The 22,316-nt window shown below is 34.4% G+C and overlaps 1 long non-coding RNA gene across 6 annotated transcripts in view; it reads left to right on the top strand.

Moving 5' to 3' along the window:
• LOC113603364 (uncharacterized) overlaps positions 1 to 22,316 on the top strand; it is a 187,992-nt gene that overhangs the window by 36,517 nt on the left and 129,159 nt on the right. For 2 of the 6 annotated variants that reach the window (XR_008299837.1, XR_008299835.1), the window contains exon 1: positions 469 to 701. The exons of the other annotated variants lie outside the window; for them this stretch is intronic. This is a non-coding gene — a long non-coding RNA (uncharacterized LOC113603364). Of the gene's footprint in view, positions 1 to 468; positions 702 to 22,316 lie in introns of those variants that run through there. 6 annotated transcript variants of the gene reach the window in all.

The raw sequence follows: 22,316 nt of genomic DNA on the forward strand, positions 1-22,316 counted from the left end.
CTCCTCCCCTCCTTGAGCTCTCTCTCTCTCAAAAATAAATAAACATTAAAAAAATTTTAAAAAAGAATATGCTTTATTTATAGTATTAACTCTCTATTTTTCATAACCCTAGCTGGTACCTACTTAATGTCAAAGACAGTATGTGAAGTAGTTAGCATGTATGGAGAGGAAAAGAAATGCTAAGACTCTAGAATTAGGTAACATCATTACAGTTTTCTTTAAACTTTAATATTATTATATTTTTAAGACATGACCAAAATAAAAAGTCTAGCTGCTAATGTTTGTCCAACACAAACTGACAAAAGGTTGTTTAAAATAATGGCTGATGGGAATTTTTATCCTGGAAAAACTTTATAGTAACCAGATACATTAATCACGTTCATTCCTGGATTCAAGTTAAAAATAGCTTTCCCAAGGGAGGATATTTTGAATGCCTGTGTAACATTACTAAATAAAGCATCCCTTCTCTACCAGCTGCAGGAGGTGTTTCTTTTTATTCTTTATGTCTTAGTTTCTTTTTTTTTAATTCCTAGTCTAGCTGTATTTAGATTTGAAATTGTTTTATATTTATTTTATATGGTTTTTTATCACCTCAATTAAAATCCTTAGAACCCTATGAGTGAGTTTCAGGATTCAGATTACTTTCATGTTTAATTGAGGAAAATTTTGAAACACATTTCAAATGTGGAGAACACCTCGAAGTAAGTGACATTAATAGTTCTGCATCAAAATGTACAAATAATCACATAAAGTGGAATAAGTAAATAACAGAATTGGCTTTACGTGACTTCTAGTCAGGTGTTAGATCAATTATGAAATAATGTTGGATCTTTAGAAAGTTTTGGTTTTAAGAATTCTGGATAGGAATTGTGTACTTATGTGTGTGTGTTTATTTTTATTTTTATTTTATTTTTTGTCTGAGAAGTTTATATTGAAATTGAGTCTCTAAATTAAAAAAAGAAAGGAAATGTGTCAGATTACAATGTTCAAACTAATATAATGGTCAGTCTTTTCGTAAAGAAGAATCACCAAATTAAATGTTTCTTGTTTAATTTTTCATTGTTATTGGAGAATTGCAATTCCCAAAGCATTCCAAATTCAAATGCTTAACATTCTGGGAATAATCAGGTACCATAAATGTATGAGGTGGTCAGATGGTCAGATATGATGTAATAGGGAATTACAGAGAATGTAAACTTGAGATGCCTTGCCTAAAGGCATCCACAGTCTCTGTCTCTGTCTCTGTCTCTCTGTCTCTGTCTCTGTCTCTCTCTCTCTCTCTCTCTCTTTGTGACACACACACAGCCAGACGTAATCTCTGAGTCAGAAAACTATGTAACATTTTAAGGAAAGAGTGGAAATAATTTGGAAGAATTTCTGATACCTAAATATTCTTTCACATTTAGCTTACATGTGGTTGCCAGTTTTTTCTACTTCTCTAAAAAAAGAAATACCTAACCTATCATTTAATTATTCATTCATTTATTCAGTTAGTCTTTAAACAAATAATTATTCATTTTGTACTCTATGAGTGTAAAACTCTAGGGAAATAGAAATGAGTGAGGCAACTCATGCCTTAGAGATGAGCTAAACAATATGCAGTTACCATTCAGAGGTAAGAGTGTGGTGCTGCAGGATTCCAAAAGATGTGCACCCATTTTATTAGTCTGATGATGTAGAGAAGCATTCACAGAAGTGACAACCAGTGGCTTAAAGGAAGAGTTAAAGCTAGTCAAGCAATGAATGAGGCAAGAGATTTCCAAACAGAGAGAAGATTGAAGGGACAGGGGTAATTGAGGAACCAAAGAGAATTCCTTAAGGGAAGAACCTAGGATGCAAATTTATTTCCTGTTTTAAATAAGCAGGGCAAAAATATAGCTACTTCTATTGTTGAGCATGTTCAATATTTTTGTCAAGTCCACATTTTGTTTTCCCTTTCATCAGTTAAATGCAGTGTAATTTGGATGCAAATACTATTTACGTGTCTGCTCTACCTATTTTCCTTTTTCAAAAAGTTTCTGTACATCCCACACGCTGAAAAGACCAACATATACAAAGAAAAAAACAAAAAACAATCCTCTGATTATATTTAATAACTGTACATCAGAGAGAAAGACAGGAAATAAAAGAATATAAAGAGAAAATGAAAGTGAGAAAGTGACTAGTTCCTTCCTAGCCATAATTTCATAGTCATTCTGTCTCCTGTTTCAAAGAGCAAATGCAATTCGTTTTACGTTTAGGATTCAGTATTATTTTCTCCTGTTAATATATGTTAATTTTTAATAGAAACCTCCTCATATAGCTTGAAACACCAAAAGAAAAGGATAAAACTTAACTCCAAAGCAAGGCGTTCAACTACAGTTTTAAACTTTCGTACAGTATCTAAATGAAATAAATTGACTTAAACAAAGTTATATATTTCCCTCTTATTAAAAGTTCATACAGATAGAAAAGAATATTTGCATTCCAAATGCATCCAGTGTTATGATATGAAAACTCTAACAGAGCAACAATAGCTTGAAAATCCACCGGGAGAAACTTTACACTGACCTGGGTAAAACTGCTAATTTAATTTTATCGTTTCAAGTGAAAGTGACTCGAAACCAAGGGAGACTAATCTGAACAGTAAGCCTAATTGCAAATGCCTCAGTACATTATGTAGATAATAACAGCTCCCATGTGGATAATAGAAGTTAGAAGAGAACTGAAAATTACACTTTCTTTTGCCGTCTTGAAAATGAACCGATATTGAATCTTATCTCCCGATCCACATACTAAAATGGAAATTGCTTTCCAGGTTTTACTAATTTTACTTACAGGATATTATGTGAAGTTTTTTTTTCCCCCCTTATGCACTTATTCTGATTAAATATAAAAATAGACTCACAGTATTTGAAACTGACAGAAAAATCAGAAAAGGGAATATCTAGTCTGGTACATGTCTGATTTCCTATGGCTTTATCATCAGCACTCATTGCACTATCTAAAATATATTGAGAAGATTTCTGTTTCAAATCACTCTATATTAAGCAAAAGATATTTTGTTGATGAGCCTGTGAAATTGAATGTATCCAAAATTAGCATGAGTGCTAAAGCATACACACAAACCTTACACTATGTAACTAAACACCATAAATGCCATTATGATTTAGTATTGAGATGTTTAATATTTGCATTTAAATTTAAGTCATTTCAGCAAGTTATATCTCAAATTTAAAAAAAAAAAGGCTTTCATACCTCAAATACAGAGATTAAAAACCAAGCGAGCTCTGGGAGAGATTATACAACTACATGTGTGGGAGTCCAATCCTACATTTTACAGCACAGCCTTCTAATCCTCACTGCAGTGAGAACACCAGACTCTGACTCCGAAGACTTCAGCTCCTGTCCTCACCCAGTCTAGGGCTACTTGCAATTCATAGGGGCAATATTAATCAATTAATGTACTAATTTTACTTTGCATTTGTTGATGTGTGCAATGTTCTCGATCTACACTCATCGGCACACATATGCACATAGAGGTGCAGATGTTCAAGAAAATATTCTTAAACAATTTGCTTGTTTGCAAGTTACAGTTATAATTCATGTCATGTTTACTGTGTTTAAAATTTTGTTGTACAGGATGGTACTACTTGGGGCAGTTATTATTTTTTATTGTTTTTTTCACCAAGCTTTTTAAAAAAACTTTAAGCAAGTTAATGAAAGATAGGATATTTTAAATTAGGTAATAGAACAGAATACTCTTGTCTCTTAAAATTCAGTTGATCCCCAAAAAGGTGTTTATTGAAGTAAAAATTCTAGAGTCTGAGAAATTCTGGGAAATTCCAAAAGATGTTCCAAATTGGTCTATTTTACATCATTCTGGAAATCCATTCCCCTTACCCCCATCTAATAATAGGCACTTATATTCAAATGCAACTTATAAAAAGATTCAAATGCAACTTATAAAAAGACGCAAGAAAAGGCTTGAGGGCAAAAACTTTTTTACCCAATATACTTGGGCTTTATTCAAGGGATCCACTAAATTTCAACAGTGGTATGATAACCTCAGAGCAAGTTACATAAATGAAATAATGTTTCAGATAGAGTGTTTGGTTTATTTTCTAAAAGTTGTCTTAAGGCTACAAAATTCTTGAAGTATTATACTTTTACCACATTCTGTTATATGGATAAATGGGGAGGAAAATCTTACCATAAGTCTATGACATTATACATGATGGAAAAAAATATTTTTAACCAAAGCACATTTTGCCCAGATACCCTAGTCAAATTAAAATGTTTTTTATGTGTTGATACTTTCCTACTTAATATGTGAAAAATGTTGTACCAAGTAATGGGAATAATGTGAAAAACAGATACCACACCCATCCTCATGAAGCTTATTGTACAGTAAGGGAGACAGATAATTATACAATTTTATAAACAAATGTAAAGTCACAGCTTGCTAACTATCATGAGCAGGACATGGTGCAGTAAGAGCATATTGGATCTGACATAGGCTGTGAGATGAGATATGGCTCCTTGGATCATCTGCTGAGGAAGTGTAATCCTAAAAATGTTTAGATAAATCCATGTCTGCAATTGTAAGGGGAGAGCTGTTCTTGCTGCAGCTATAACTTTCGATCACATACATCATTAGGGACGATCTTCACAGCAATTTGATCAGCACACACTGCAACTTTTAGGCATTTTGTCTGTCCCTTTGGCTACACTGAATACTTTAATAAGAAATTATGTCCATAATGAAAGTTGATCTTATGTGGTTAATGCCCACACACCCTAAGATCCTGCCTTCCTACAAGCTTTCACACATCCTTTCCTAGTTGTTGAGTACATAACTATTCAATGAGTTTCTTCAGTATAACTATTCAAGAGTGCATATGCTGGAAAATCTTAATATTTAGAAGCAAATATTATTTTTGGTTGATTTACTGGAGAAGAAATGTTTTCATATGTTCTACTGCCTTTCGGAAAACAATATATTTTGAAAAAACTAACAAACTCTTGAGGACAATAATTGTAACTTTGTAATAGAAAGCTAGAAATTCAAACACTAGTCTCATTTTTATAGTCAGATTTGATTTTTGGTATGACTTGGGAGTAATCTCAATGCCTTCACTTCCTCGTCAATAAAGAAGTGATAAGAATAATTACCTCTCTCAATAGGAGTCTTATGAGGATTACAGAATTAATGTATTTGCATTTTTTGAGAGTCTGAGATGAAAGTTTCTAGATGAGTATAAAATATTATTCGGACGAATGCTATAGTTAATCTTACATTCAGGTTAATAAATGTCACCTTAGATCAAAGGTTTATTTTGTGCATTTCTACAGAAATATGAAGGAAATTATTTATCTTCAATATTCTGCTGACAAGAAATTTTTTAGGTGTCAAGAAATATTACTAAAGAGTAAAAGAAATAGTCTTTGACATTTTTCAGTTCTGTATTGTGGCATTATCTACAACAGCTATACTTTACAAATGGTTCTCAAAATTAAAAGCAGTAGTACTTCTGGATCAAAAGAAAAGAAAAAAAGTACCTATCAGGACATGAACAGCTTATGCAATGAGAAATTAAAATTAGATGATATGGATCAAAGAGAAAGAAAAGAAAATGAGATCATTGGGAAGATTATAATGACAAGTTTTAGAATTTCTGCATCTCTATTAAAATTTAAGTGTCATAGCCAAATAAAAATTCTTTAATTTTTATTGAGATCAATGAAAATATCACCAAGAATCACTTATTTTAAGCAAAGATTGATCTCCCTTTTAAAATGTGTATCTAACACTAATTTAGACTCTATATGGTTTTCCATTCAGCAGCAAAAATATGTCATAATCAAACATTAGATTGTAGGTCACATGATCTTACCATGTTTTCTCTATATGATTTTACACACATGACATATCACACACACAGATATAGTGCAACTATAAATACTATATAACAGAAGTAGTCTCAACTTTTCTCAGAGTGAGAAATTTCTGGCTTAATTTTTTAAAATGTCATGTGTACCTTATTGACATTTATATTTTTGTTGGCTTTGTAAGGAATGAAATCCAGTGGTCAGAGATAAAAATAAGAAAATTCCAGGGGCACATGGGTGGCTCAGTTGGTTAAATGTCCAACTCTTGGTTTCAGCTCAGGTCACGATCTCATGGTTTGTGGGTTGGAGCCTCAAGTTGGGCTCTACACTGGTGGTGTGGAGCCTGCTTGGGATTCTCTCTCTCTTTCCTTCTTCCTCTCTCTGCTCCTTCCCCACTCCCTTTCTTTCTCTTTCTTCCTCAAAATAAATAAACCTAAAAAAAATTACAGCATCCATATATGCCCCCTCATTGATATGAATGAATGTAGTTAAGCAATGTGTTATCCATTTATTTGTAGAATTTTGTCACTGGTTCAAAAATAAATAAGGTGTACATTCCCAAACACTTCCAGCCTGTGATGCACAGTTTTTCCAGGCTGTCACTGGTAAAGGCAGAGCTCCATTGGTGAACTTGAACTAGGGTGCTAGAGTTGTTGAGGCTGTCTCTGCTGCACATTAGAGCCATGCTGAAGTTCTTTAATTCTGGGGAAAGTCTAAGAATAGCCAGTGGTATTAAAAAAATAATAAGGCAATAGTGGGAATACCTGGATCTTTTATGACTGTAAGGTCTACCATGATCTGGGCAAACCAGCCTTGTGGCCCCTGCAGCTAGGATGTGGGGCCAAGGGACAAAATCCAGGGTTTGGTAGGTCCTGTAGAAGTTTAAGATCTGGGATGTGTTTACACTGGTCCCTGTGTACCTCCCTGGACCCTGGCTGAATTCCACAGCCCTCACTTACTGAGTGAGCATACTTCTCCATGCCATTTTTCTCCTTATTCCCTTCACATTTATCATATTATGTTAGTATTATATATTAAATATTATATATAATATGTTACATATATTATTTCTTTTCCTACAGTAAAATTAAATTCAATGAGGAAAGAAAATCTTCTATGATTGTTTCACTACTATTTGTTCAAGACCCAGAACAGTGGTTGGAATATAGTGGATTGTCAGTAAATGTTTAACTACTGGAGGAACAGAAGAAATGCTAAATAATACTTGACTAGTTCAATGTTAAAATAATAAGGAACTTTTTACATGCCTTTAAGAATTAAAGAATTCTTAAATTTAGACTATTCTTTTTAGATCACTTATGCAATAGCAGCCACATTTGCATTACTAAATTCTATTGATAAGAATTAGTTTTAAAGAAAACACCTGTCCCCTTTTTATTAATATATATGTATCTAATTGGAAAGAAAACTTAAGTGATTATTTTTAGACATATGAAAATCATCTAACAAGATTACTTTTTTGATTATTATGTAATCAGTTATTCACTTAGCTCACAAATTTAGGCAAAAATCTTGATTAAAATTACCACTGTTATTTTAAAATAATGTAATTCTGCTTCCTACTCTGAACCAGACACCCATTCTGCCATACCCATCAGGGGGATTTTCTTGATTAAAACACTGAGTTAACTAATCACTTCTGTGCCCTATAAATGTATAGCATATGTTGAAAATGTAATAGCATGTGGTTTTTTAAAATAGATTTTCTACTTATCCTACTTACTCAAAAACTTAACCCATATTACTTACATGTCTTTACTCAAGCATTAAAGATGCCTAACTGTATTATTTGTTCTCCCATGTTATATTTATTTCCATTTTTGGAAATACTGTTAATTATGCCTGCACACACTTACGGCAATAATATCAAGGAAAAGGTTATAATCTCCATAGGATAACTGATTATCTCAGTTTTGTCTTGTTCCTTTAATTTTTAAAAAAATTTTTTGATTACATGATGATTTCATACAGTCTAGAAAAAATAGAAATCATCAATGTACATATAAAATATGACTGATCAAATAAATGTTAATTACCTTTGTGAATCCCTATTATCTAGCTTTATTTGTATTTCCCCAGAGCATTTCTCAATAATTGTGCTTTTTTTGTGGACGATAAAACTTATAGTTCCTGAAACACCCTTTTTAAAAATAAATTTATTTATTTATTTATTTAGAGTGAACGTGAGCAGGGAGGGGCAGGGAGGGGGTGCAGAGGATCAGAAATAGGCTTTGTGCAGACAGCAGGGAGCCTAATGCAGGGCTCAAACTCATGAACCATGAGATCATGACCTGAGCCAAAGTTGGACACTTAACCAACTGAGCCAATCAGGTGCCCCTTTTAAATGTTTTTTTTTTTGCTTGTTTTTAATTAAAAAAAGTTTTAATCATGTTTATTTGTATAAAAGGTATCCCTTTTGAATTTTATCTCTATATGCCTATGCATGTGTGTGTGAGAGACAGAGAAATTCCAATTTGAGAGTAAACTGTGTTAAACTTTGTATTTCAGAAATGATGTCCAGATATGTCTATACTTGATTAAGTAAGAGTCTATTTCATTGGGAAGCCAGATAAATTTGGGAGCAAGCATTAATTCTAAGGGAAGTAGGTATCAGAACGAATTGACTACTGTATATAAATTTCATATGTAGCCAATTAAACTTCAGTTATTGTTTTTAAAATTTGCAGATCGTTTAAAAATTTCTAGGTGAATGGTCATATTATCTGCAAAACAAACAAACAAAAAAGCAAGTTGTATTTTTTCCTTTCCAGTGCTTCTGCTTCTAAATTCTTTTTCTGGCCTTATACTATTGACTAAAGGCTACAGTATTATATTATTGTATGCTGTGGCTTGTTAAAAATTAACATTGTTAAGTAGAGACCCAGAGTGTTGGATAGTGAGCCTTGGTTCAACAATAGACTAAAAAGGAAATAAAATAGAGAAGTTTATAAGTTACAGGTCCTGGAGATGTTAGAGGGCATGCCTCCAGGGGCCACAAGGAGAGGTCAAGGCAGAGTGTAGGCAAAGAACACATCAGGACCCAGGTCTTGTGTCCTCATTATGAGGGTTCTCAGAGTGTTTTGGGTTACGTGAGCTAAGGCCAAATTAGTCAGTTCAAACCAAAAAGAATGGGTTTTGTTAAGCTTCATGGAGGTTTTATGAAAGTGATGTATCAGGAGAAGGCCCAGAGAAAAGGTGAGGAAGACTGCTTATGCAAAAGGCATTTGGGTCAGGTCATAATGTCAGGGTGCAAGGGATGGAGCCCTGTGTCTGTTCCTCGCTGAAAGCATGGAGCCTGATTGGGATTTTCTCTCCCTCTCTCTCTCTGCCCTTCCTCCGCTTGTGCGCTCTCTAAAAATAAATAAACTTTTTTAAAAAGGGGCCTTTGAGGGAGTCATATAAGGAAGTTAAATTAACTTGTGACTCTGTGGGTTGTTATTTTAGACAGGAACTAGTATCAGAAGTCCCTGCAGGCCACTTGGTGACACAAAATTATTGCCTAAGGCACCAATATTATGGAACAGTTTAGCTAAATTCTCAACAGTGTAGTTGGAATTTCTCCTTATTTCTGATTTTAAAGAGAAAGTTTATAAAGTTTCTACATTTAGGAAACAGCTCAAGTTTTTCTTCTTTATTTGTTTGGTTTTATAGTTATTTGTTCACAAGGCTAACAAATTTCCCTTATTAACCTAGAGATATTTGTGTGTGTGTGTGTGTGTGTGTGTGTGTGTGTGTGTGTGTGTTTAATAATGACTTGGTAGTGTGCTTTACCAAGCAAAACTTTCATTTCCAGATATTTAAAAAGCTACACATTTGGGGATTATATGAAAACATAAAAATAATTAGAAATAATATTATCTAAACAACTTCCATAAATTAATTAACACACACACACACACACACACACACACACACACACACAAAAGCTTGATAAAGTAGAGGGAAGAAAAGGAATAACCATAGAAGAGAAAACACTTGTAGTCAGCAAACATATAAAGAGATGTTCAAAATCACTAGTAATCAAGAAAGTTAAGAGAAAATCAAGATCACCTGAAATATAATTTTATGCTTGGGGCTCCTGGGTGGCTCAGGTCAGTTAAAGCATCTGACTTCAGCTCAGGTCAGGTCAGATATTTAATTGGGCACCCAGCTGCCCCTACCAGATACTTTAGTATATGTTTATGTCAATATCCTATCTTTTTATCTCGATACTTGATTAATTTATTTAAGTTAACTAACAATGAATAAGAGTAGACCATACATTGAACAATGCTTGTGTCATGAAACAAGGATAAGGATTAATCCAGTTTTGTACAGGTGTGATCTATAGACAAACCAAATTTTGTCCAGAGGCAAAAGTGAATTCCAGAGGCAAATCTCTTTCTATAGCTCTTTCTTGGCTTAGTCTTGTGAGAGTGTGATGAGATATATGTAAATGTGGTCTCCAGAAAGACAGAATGCTGAGTCCTGATGGGATTAGAATGATTTGGATTCATTTCAAATTCATTCCTTGGAGAGATCCTTTCCCTGCACTCAACAATAGTGTGAGGAAGAAGGGTGTGACTGAATGACCCTTGACTTTTTTGGCTCTCTTCCCAGTTCCCTTCTTTTGACCTGTGGTTCTCAAAGGGAGTCCTTAACCAGAAGCATAAGCCTCACTTGGGAATTTAGAAATGCAAATTCTTTGGCCCCATTCTGTGTCCTCTGGATTAGAAAATTTGGGAGTAAACCAAGCAATTCCTGTGATACCAAGTCCTGATGGTCTGACACTTACTCAGGTTTGAAAACCACTGCCCTTGTCTCTGCTTCCTACTTGTTTTCTTTATTGGGTACTCTTATTAACCCTCCCATTTCAGGTATAACATTTTAAATTGTATACAGTTTCTCTGAATTCAGAGCCTCCATCTTCCAATCTTCTCCCATTTAGAGAGTGATCTTCTAAAATCTGAAAGTATTGTGATTTTAATGCTTCAATATCTCACAGTTGCCCTGAGCATAACATCTACACTCTTTATCACAGCATACAAATTGTTCCACATTTTGGCAGTGTCTTTCTTTGACCTTCACTTTCCTTCCACCGTTAAGTTCATTTTTCAACAAAGTAAACTCTTACCACTTGTGTATGCTCCTCCATTTCTAGTGCTTGGCATTTTCTGAGACCTTTCCCACTCTTCTCCTCTTTCACTTCTCGTTCTCCTCTTCTACTTTTAAGTGGTCACTTCCAGGTCTGATATAATCCTGTCTGTACAATTCCTTATCCTTGGAATTCTTGATCTCAAGTTGATTATTTCCTCTTGCTGTCCACTCTCACCCCTCCCCATTATTAACATTCATTATGCTTAATTATACTTAATTTTTAAGTTGTTTGTTCTCATACATCTTAGGTTAGTTTTTATGTGCTTGAATCATCAGCATCAGAGCATTAGTTTTCTCATCATTAAAATAAAGATTTAAATGTATTTCTAGAATAGATGTAAAAATAAAGTGAAATCCCATATTTAGCACAGTGCCATTATTCGTGCCTATAATGTATTGAATGCATGAAATTTAACTGTACCTAATTACTATAAGTTGTAAATTTCATACTTAATACTACTTTAGCCATAATAGTAAATGTTCATAATTATTTTGGTTATGGTTAGATATTTGTAAATTAGGAAGACAGCTATTCAAAGAAGTTGTATATGCAGTGAATGGTGTCTTTTTTTTTTTAACTTTTTTTTTTAACATTTATTTATTTTTGAGACAGAGAGAGACAGAGCATGAACAGGGGAGGGTCAGAGAGAGAGGGAGACACAGAATCCGAAACAGGCTCCAGGCTCTGAGCGGTCAGCACAGAGCCCAACGCGGGGCTCGAACTCGCGGACCGTGAGATCGTGACCTGAGCCGAAGTCGGACGCTTAACCGACTGAGCCACCCAGGCGCCCCTAATGGTATCTTTTTTTTAATGTATATCAGAATTGTTCGCTTTGTTCCTATATATAATATGTAGGGTAATTGACATGTGGGATTTACAGAAATCTCATTGGAAGCTATTTTTTTTAAGTCTGTCTGCTGGCACATTGCCAAGTGAGAAGCATGATGCAGTGAAAAAGTCAAAATAATGCTTCATTTGACACTGCAATCACAGATTCTTGAATAATGAGTCTAGCTACTTTTCTTGATGATGTGCTGGTCTTGGAAGCACTGTGAAATTTTATTCAGAAGAACTTAGAAGTTGTATCTCATAATTAGCAGGTGCTAAATGGCTAGAATTGAATCTGGAAAATCAAGGTAAACTTGATGGGTAAACATTGGAATGTGCTATAGTAAGTGCATTAGTGTTAAATTAAGCTAGCCAACTTCTAAAGCTGCAGGAAATGAGATATATATATATTTATATATACAGATATATATCTGTGTGTATATATGTATATATATTCAAGAATATTTCTTTTAATGTTGGATTTTTTTTCAAAAGGAATAGATTATCTAGCGGTATGCTTATAAACATTGAAAAACCAAGAGAAAGTTTTTATTTTCTTTTTTCTCATGAGTTTTTCAGTAGTGCAATGCCTTTTTTCTGTCTACCCTGGAACTTCATCATTTAAAAAGTGTCATGTTATGATAAATTGTTTGGTGTTGAATCAATTGGATTTTGTTGTGCTTTTCCAGTAAGCCAGTATGAAGTGGCTGATAAAATCTGACATGACAAATTACAAAAGATGAGTCGCCTGGGGTTGACAAAGATCAGTATTCATTTGTTTACTTCAGAAGACAGAATCTGTTAAAATGAACAATATGCAGCATTGGCTGTAAAATGTATTAAGAGAGGAAGTATGAGGAGGGGAACTCACAGTATAATAGCTAGTAAAGTGATTTGGCTAAACAAAGATATCACAAGTAACTTAACGTATGTTCTATTTGTTAAATATACATTTCTAAAAGTATCTCAAAGATTTGTGTGCAAAGTTACATGCAAAGCACCACACACCTTAGCAACTGGAAAACAGGTACATTCTCTACTCCATGTTGACAAGGCAAATACTCAAAAGTTGAAGAGGTTTCCCTCATGGATACCAGAATTAGATAAGAGACGGAGGTACAAATTTATATACATAAATGTGTCCCTACATGGGGACTCTGAAAGCACAAACTTCTCCTGTTGCATTAGGCTGTTTGTCTTCAAGTTATTGGGAAGAAAGTTGTTTCAAAGGCCCTGAGGCCTTTAGACTTTGCCCTTTACTCTGGATTGTAGGTTAGTGTTCCCTGGAGGCTATCCTGCTCCCTCTTATTCTGTGTCTTAGAATCCTTTTCCTGCCTTTGAATGTGTTTTGGAAGTGAAACTGACATCCCAAAGAAAGGTAAAGGGACCCCTAAAATTAACTTTGTAAAGTTCCAGTCAAATATGTTCTTTCCTCTTGCTCCAACTTTAGCTTCAAATTCACTTTTTTTCTTTGTGAGAGAAAATGTTTGCAAACTATGCTGTGAAAGAGCTTTCATGGTTGATGATATATTTCTTTACAGAAGATTAGTGTTTGAGTTCTTCCTTTCAAGGAATTAATATCTTAAACTTTCTTTCAACCAACTCTAGAGGATTGTTCAAACATCTCTGTGATAACTGAAAAACTGATAAAATATGTCTCTAATTTTGAAATAGATACAGATATTTACCATCACACCAAGACCCCCATGCTAGTATAAAGCCCCACAATTTCTTTCCTGAATTAATTCAATAGAATCCAAAATACCTTTCATCTGCCCTGGCCCCTCTTCAGTCTATTTTTAAGAAACAAGCCAGTGATACTGTTAAAATGTATTAGTTTATGCCACTCTTCTGTGCAAGCTTTGCCATGCTTGTAATCTTAGAGTAAAACCAAGCTGCAAATATATCTGAGAGTCTGTGTTATCTGGCTCCCCAACCCCTCTTCCTTCATTACTCCTCTTTTCCTCTCATTGACTCAGCCACATTGACTTCCTCTTTATTCTTCTGACATAACAGGACAGCCCTCAACTCCCAACCCTTACATTTGCCATTCCTTCTGCAGGGAATGCTCCTCCATAAGATGCACATAAACCCCACTTCCTCATTTCCTTTAGGTCTTTATTCCAAAATTAGATTCTCAGTGAAATCTTCCCTGCTTGCCCTATTGACAATTTTAACCACCTCACTGACCCTACTTTACACTTTCCAGCTCCATTCCTTCCTTTGTTGTTATCATTATCGTAGTTCTCTGAATTTATTTATCCTATTTACTGCTTGTTTCCTTCACTACAATGTAAGTACTCTGAGGGCAGAGATTAGTTTTCTTTCCACCTCCTAGAAGGATTATTCCAATCACTTAATACATATCTCCTTAATGACTGAAAAGATTTATGACTATTATTTTTTTTTTAATTTTTAAAATTTTATTTATTTTAGAGAGAGAGAGAGAGAGTGAGGGAGAGGGGCAGAAGGAGAGAGAAAGAGAATCCCAAGCAGGCTTCATGCTCAATGCAGAGCCCATTGTGTGCGGCTCCATCTCATGACCTGGGATCACAACCTGAGCTAATTCGGTAACACCAGTCTCCCAACAACGCAGGTCAAATTTCAGTTGCTGGGATACATTAACTGTGAGGAATTGCATGAAGCACAAATTTGACTTCTCTACCTCAGTCCATAAATCACTATGTCAATAACATAGATCTGCATTATGATCAATACAATCATGTCACTTCTTTCAAAGTCTGTTGAAGATTGGTTACCACACACACAATCAGTTTATGCACAGATACTTTGCATGTAGCTATACTATTTGTCCCTAGTGATAAGCCCATGTGATGTTTGATAGAAATGGGTCATTGAAGTGGCCAACAAAGATGAGAGTGTAGCCAAGAAATTAAAAGTGATGACACCGGAAGTAAATTTGGAATCCATGTGAGGGGAATTACAGAAGAAATAGCTGATCGTGGGAATGTTGGCACTGCTGTTGACGAGCTTCTAGATATAATGCCAACAGAAGTGAGTGAAGGCATACTAGGAGACACGGAGGAGGAAAGAAGTTGTGAAGAAAAGGATGGAGAAGAGATACACTAAAGAAACGCTTGGAAACATGTCAGGTCACGGAAAGGGCAAAGAGTAAAATGTTAGCACTGATCAAAGTTACAAAGGCAGGTTCCAGTTTCCAAGATGTATGAGAGATGCTCTTTCTTTCTTTGTGTCCTAAATTATGTGACTAGAAGGCGAGCACCACATGGTTTAAACTACTGCTATGTAAACAAAGAAATAAAACACTTTAATCTCATTGTTTCTAATGTTGTAAAATATAAATAAATATTAGTTGTATTTTTAAAACTTTCTAACATAGTTATAACTGACAGGAATTTTAATATTTTGACAACAATTTTAAAGTTCACTGAATAATTATTAAGATTGTAAACTGCACAGTAATTATAATGGTCCCGTACTACCATGCAAAGTGGGGAATGCCTACAGTTAGTGATTGGTAATTTACAGATATTTATTATTTATTTTATATCAGTTGATACAAATTGGTAGAAAGAAATTGGAGGGACCTTTTATTATATAAGAGTTGGGAGCACAGTTACAGAGGTGAGAACACTTAGTCTCTATTGATCTGATGTTTTTATCTGGTAGCAACTTATCATCATAGTATCAAATATTTCAGCCATTTTTTTATGTGCATTTTCGTCTGTGGAACTGTATTACTAGATCTCTGAACATTTTTACTCGTGAAGCTTTAAACCAGTTCACAGACCCTTAAGTCAGCCCAGTTTTAAGCACTTTAATGTACTGTGTTTACTAAGGTGATCTTTTACCTCTATCATTTGCCTGCAAATTCAGGATCATAGATGGTCTGTATATGGAGATTAAAGAAAATACTTGTTATTTATAATTTTACTATTTAAAAAGTACTCGATATACATTATTTAATTTGATCTTGTAGACTTGGAAATGAAGTGACTAAAATTTGGGGATATTCAATGCCATGACATCAGCTAAGTTAATAAAGTAGCATGGGAACATAGAATTTTCTTTTCTTTTAATTTTTTTTAATGTTTATTTACTTTTTGGGAGAGAGAGAGAGAAACAGCATGAGCAGGGAAGAGAGAGAGAGAGGGAGACACAGAATATGAAACAGAGCGTGAGCAGGGAAGAGAGAGACAGACAGACAGACAGACAGACAGTATCCAAAGCAGATTCCAGGCTCTGCACTGTCAGCACGAAGCCCAATGCAGGGCTTAAACCCACGAACCATGAGATCATGACCTGAGCCGAAGTCACACCCCCAACTGACTGAGCCACCCAGATGCCCCAGAACATAGAATTTTCTGATATAATTGTCATACGCCTTCTAGTATGTAATTAATGCTAACTGAACTGTAATATATAAAAAGCTTTTTTTCAGTCTAGGACATAGTCTACATGCTGCCCTGTGGTGATCTCAGGTTTTTTAAATTGAGATTTCTGAACTATCTGTTGTTGTTTGTAACATTTTAGATGATTTCAGATAAGTTCCTCAGTCTCATTCCTTCTTATAATTACTGCTTATTGACTCTATGCTAATTTGTAGAATAGAGGTGTATCATTAGGGGATCACGTATCTCCTCTACATTGTATCTTTCTCATTTATAATATATCCACATAATCCAAAACAACTCCGTCCAGATTTCAAACCATAGTAATCAGGCATTGAACAATAATGTTTAAATCATGCATTAAAAATAAACATAATTTCTAGGGGCGCCTGGGTGGCTCAGTCTGTTGAGCGACAGACTTCCGCTCAGGTCATGATCTCTGGGTCCGTGAGTTCAAGCCCCGCGTTGGGCTCTGTACTGACAGCTCAGAGCCTGGAGCCTGCTTCTGATTCTGTGTCTCCCTCTGTCTCTGCCCCTCCCCCACTCTGTCTCTCTCTGTCTCAGAAATAAACATTAAAAAAATTAAATAAAATAAAAATAAATAAATATATTTCTAGCACAAGGAGGTTTTCATTGAATTCCCAGAATCACTGTTGGTTTCTATTATTTTTTGTTTTTAAAACTAAGGTTTTAATTTTAGAATTGATTTAGATTGATAGAAAAGTTGTAAAATAATACAGAGTTCCCATTACCTTTGTTATCCTTATAACTTAGTAAGAAATATTAAGGGTAAATATTTCTTAATTTTTTTATGTTATTTGTAGAAATGGGTTTCCAGTTAATCTCCACAATACTGTTTGTGATTGATAGTATCACTCTTTTAAAGATAAGGAAACTGAAGATTATAAAGTACAGGTAAATTAATCAAAATCAGCCTTATTTATGCTTTCTATTATATTAATCTTTCCATTAATCTCTACATGGTGATATTAATATGGGAGTTATAGGCACCAGTGCCAATGAGGGCAGACAGATAATGTAAGTGATGCTTATTGGGTGAAAGAAAGATAATAAAAGCATCATGATAAATGGTGACTAATAAATTAGCCTTAGGCCATTCTTGCCCATTTAAAGATTTAATGTTTTTCAAATACACTGGAGTGTCTTTTCTTTCTTCTCCTCTTCATTCTTCTTATAAAAGAATGAAGTCAAAAAAGCAGTCATGTATCTGAAATATTCAAATTATTCAATATTTGCTGCTAATACAAAAAGTTTGGATGGACTAAATAAGTCTGATGTGTTGTCTGGCTGCAGTTTGGGTGCTGGTAGTTTCTGACATGTGCTTTAAAGAAATAGCAGAAATCACTGTAATACTGCTTTTGGTCATTGAGCATGTATATTGACAGTTGCCCCTCATGGAGCACAGGCTATGCCACACTCTACATATACCTCCACTGTGCTCATGTTTTGTCATTTACTTCACACTGTTTGTACTTTATTCTATCAAAACTATAAAATGTTTGATCAATACATAATAGAGGGTTCAAAATTCCCATGACATAAAATGGAAAAAAATCATTTAAAATGTCACCTTTAGATGACTAAAATAATAGACATTTAGAAATTAAATCATGCTCAATTTATTTTTAAAGCACTTTCTCAATTTGTCACAAAAGATACATAAATAAAACAACAGGCAAAAACAACAGGCAATAGAATGATAGTCTTTCTGATTGGTATTTCTTGTCAACAACTTTATTAAAAATGAAAACTCAGATGCCTAGCACATACTAAATATTTCATAGTGAGACATGCTCTCCTCCAGAGTTCTTGGCACATCTGATCAACTTTAATGCATTAATCCACAGCTACCTCTTCCAGATAGAAAAACATAATATCTCATTTTATTGATAAGGGATTGCTACCAGAGAAGTAAAATAACTTCCTAAAACCACACAGAGATTTTTTTTTATCTGGTTACTGTTATTATGGAGTAGAAACTCAACTATTTAAATATTATCAACAGAAATAATTCTTTTTAATTTTGCCTTTAAAAAAATTGAGATCGTGGATAATCAACAAAAACATCAAAGATTTTACAAGTTTCTAGGTTAGTCTTCATTTTAATCACAAAGAGGAGTAAATTTATATTTATTTGGGAAGAAAAGTATGTAAGAAGACAGCAAATAGGATTGCCTTAAACTGTAGCCATGTGTGTGTGGGATGGTGTGAGGGTGTGTGTGGGGGGGGTGGGGGGGAAGTGGGGGTGTATTTTGGTGTTACATGGGTGACAATTCGGGGTTTTTTGGACAGAATATAGCTTTCACTGACTGAGAAGGTTACCCAGATTTCTTGATTTCCTTTCTCATTGTCTACCTGATCTTGTAAGCTTCTGGTTTTAAATGGCCTCTGTAATTTTGCTAGGCTGCCCATTCTGAATTCAACTGAAAAAGTCATTTCTATTGAATGATTTCTTTCATTTTCATTTATCAATCTGAGTGGTTCCTGATTTTTGAATTATTGTAGTATGAACTACTTTCCCATCCAATTTCATACCAAGATTTGGACAGATTGAAGGCCCTTTTGAAATAAAATCCTTTGGTCACTTCTTTCCCTACAGATGCAGTTTTTCTCCCTGTTAAGCCTTTCACATATCCAGTACTGCACATATCCATCAGGAGATATATCTGTGAATTTAACCACAGGATCTTTAAACAGAATGAGTTGGATGTGCTATGCATTATACAAGTATCTAGTTTACTTAAGTAATCTGACAAAAATATATCTCAAAGCTTATTAATATATCCTTAATAGCTGGAAACCTGCTTAGATTTTATTAAAAGAAAATCATAAAATCATAACTGCTCTATAATAATTTATCGCACCAAATATTCTGCATAATATTGTTCTACTATATATTAAAAAATCGTCCATTTCTATAACTGTTAACTAAACCACTGATACCAATTTTGTTTTTACATATAAAAATAATTACATACACAGTTACAACTGAAATTTGGGAATATATGTAAATAAGTATAATGATACAAAACTTTTGTATAATACTTTGCATTATTTTACTTTATATTAGAGCAAGCAAACCAATTTTTTAATATTTGCTTTTATCTTTCTTGGTGATTTTCTGTAGTCACTTGGTCAAATTATCGATATGAAGTTAAATTTCCTTAATACTCCAGTTCAATTTGAAAGAATCCATTCTGCTTTATCTTTGTGTTGTGTTCAGAACTCACCTTACCCTTGTTAAACTGCCTAAGAGTACCAAAGAGTTTTTTGTTGTTGTTGTTTGTCTTTTCTTTGTTTAATACCAATTTATTTCCTTTTCTGTAAGACAATCAGTTGTGTTTTCGTCGGACTTGTCTTCTAGAGTCATCACTTCTCCTCCTCTTTACTGCTCAATAAAGAGAAAAATATTTCCAAAGATCTTTGATTTTTTATTTTAAGGAATGTTATATTAGAATGAATACTTGGGTTTGTAAAATATTAGTCTTAATGGGATGATCCTGAGCAAGAAGAGAGGATATATTGAAAAATAATGATTGCAGATTGAGATCTCCATACAAACAAAGACAAAGTGTAATTGAGGTCAGAAAGGAAAGAACTAAAAGGAATTAACCTAGCAGGTTTAAAAAAGTGCAGTGAGTTGATTACCAGGTGAGCCTAAACTGGGATTCAAGCCCCTAAAAAAACTGGGATTCATGCCCTCTGTGAATGCACAGATATGCACAATGATAGTGGATGAGAGAGACTGAGGGCAACTTCTGTTTGTATGGGTCCTTTGCTGTGGCATTGGGGAGACAGAGATCCACTGATCTTTCCTGCCACCTAAGTCTCAAAGACAATGCCTATTTTCTACAGAGACTGAGATTAACCACAGCTAAACAGCCATGGTATATGCATGAGTCTGTAAAATTCAAGATGTGGAAATTAGGCCAGGTGACACAGATTTCAAGAAATTGACAGATTTCACCCTTTTTTCAGGACAACAGTGTGGTCTCAGCAATGATACAAAAGGTTTGAGTAGCAATTAAGTGTTTTTCAACTTGAAGAACATCCTAGAGAAGAAATAAGAGCTACTTTTAAGCTCAATGGTAACTTATTAAATTAAACAAAGTTACATTTCCAAAGTACACTATAATTCTTTCTGTCCGAAAACAATAATAGTATACTGGTTTTGTAAGAATAAGACAATTTATTGTGATCTGCTGGAAAACTGTCATAGTAAATATGCAAATCTGTTACATCTAAGATGTGCATTCAGGTGTATGCAGTACAGTGTAGGGGTAAGCTCTGGTGGCAAAGAAGCACTTTCCCAGAGGAAAGCAGCAACAAGGTCAGGGGCATAGAAGGAGGCCACCTGCAAGTAGCTTATAGACATCGATAAGGCAAGCAGAGTGGAAACCCTGAGTATGTTTTTTTCTGTGCATGGGTCTGACTCTTGTTAAATTCCAGAAACAAGGGAGATAGTAAAAGGCATCCCAAAAGAAGCTAACTATTGAAATTAAGTATTAATATTACATTACTATCTGATGACTTTGCTAGGCACATTAGATCTTCTTTCTCTATTACCAGAGGATTTAAGTCAACTTTCATGGTGTGCTCCAATCAAAATCTTTTGTTGCAAGATTATCAGGACATAAATGAGACTGTGTGTCATACTAATGATTTAAGGTAAACCCTTGGGTGTTTACTCTCATTCATTTAACTCCAAGTGATTCCCATCAGGTTAAGTGTTACATTCATTGTTTACATATTAGATGGCTGTTAGACAATTGTAGACAATTAGAAAAAATACACCGTTTTGTGAATTTTTATCACTTGGTTTACACAGCTAACAGGTTAAAAAGAGTGTATTTAGTTGATTACCAGTTGATAACTGGTTTCTTTTTTTTTGCCTTTTTTTTCCCTATGGGCATTTTTAAACCTCTTTTATTACAGACAATTCTAAATTTGAGAAGCACTTTGTTTTTCTCGTAACTTTTACAGGCACAGACGCAAATATGGTTGGGGGAAACTGTATAGAAGGTGCAATGGAATTTAAGTACCTGGCACACTGCCTGATCTATGCGGCACAGTCCTTTCTTCCCAGGGCCCACCTAAATAAATGTTTTCAAACTGGTAATTTAAGAGTGAAGAAGTTCACATGCTTTCATTTGCTTTGACCTGCTTCTTCAGCAACACATTTTGTTACTAGAATTACTTGGTAACCACAGAAAGGCACTAATGAGAAGCTGCCATGGCGAGCTTGAAAATTCTACAAAAGTCTTACTTTGAAAGATTCATTAGGGCTGCATTATCATATTGCGTTCATCTTGTTTAAAACACTGTCATTATTTCCTTTTTGGTTACATAGAATGAAAAGCCAAGAATCTTGCCATCCAAAGAAATAAAAGTTGTTTTGTTTTGTTTTTTTAATACTTGCCTCATGAACTGGAAACATATTTTGGTATTTCTGACCCTTAAGAGCTGTAGCAACTCTTTGGCTCTCTAACACTAGATGCTTCATAGACTGTAAGGCAATCACAAATCCTAGTGACAGCAGACCATTTTGTACTCCATGGTAATTCTCACCTCACACGGGTAATGCATTGCAGATGCACCATTGTCACAGAGCTGCCATAGAGACCACATCTTTTGAAATCAGGATGAGGCTTTATGGAGATTCTAACTGTGTGTGTCATTTGCAGTGTTCTTATCCTGATGATTATTGTCATTTATGTAGTGCAATTTAAGTTGTTTCTAAGATGCTCTGTATATTCGGCCCAATTCATTTCAGTGTGAAACTTCAATTCAATGGTTTCAATTTGGAGCTTCCAGAGTTTAGCAAATAACCCTTTCTTGTTACACAGGTTATTTTTTAAATACAATAAACTAGATGTGTCATTTACTCCAAGATCTGGTTTCTCCTATTCTTTTTCCATCAATCTTACGTTTGTTTTTCTTATGGTCTTTAGTCACATATTATTAAACTTTTTCACACCAGGATCCTTATAATTCTTATACTTTTCTTCTATCTTACATAGCATCTATCACAGTTTAAGACAATGAAAACAGCCCAGTGCAAATCA

This window comes from Acinonyx jubatus, chromosome A1, assembly GCF_027475565.1.
Source record: "Acinonyx jubatus isolate Ajub_Pintada_27869175 chromosome A1, VMU_Ajub_asm_v1.0, whole genome shotgun sequence".
Lineage (NCBI taxonomy): Eukaryota > Metazoa > Chordata > Mammalia > Carnivora > Felidae > Acinonyx > Acinonyx jubatus.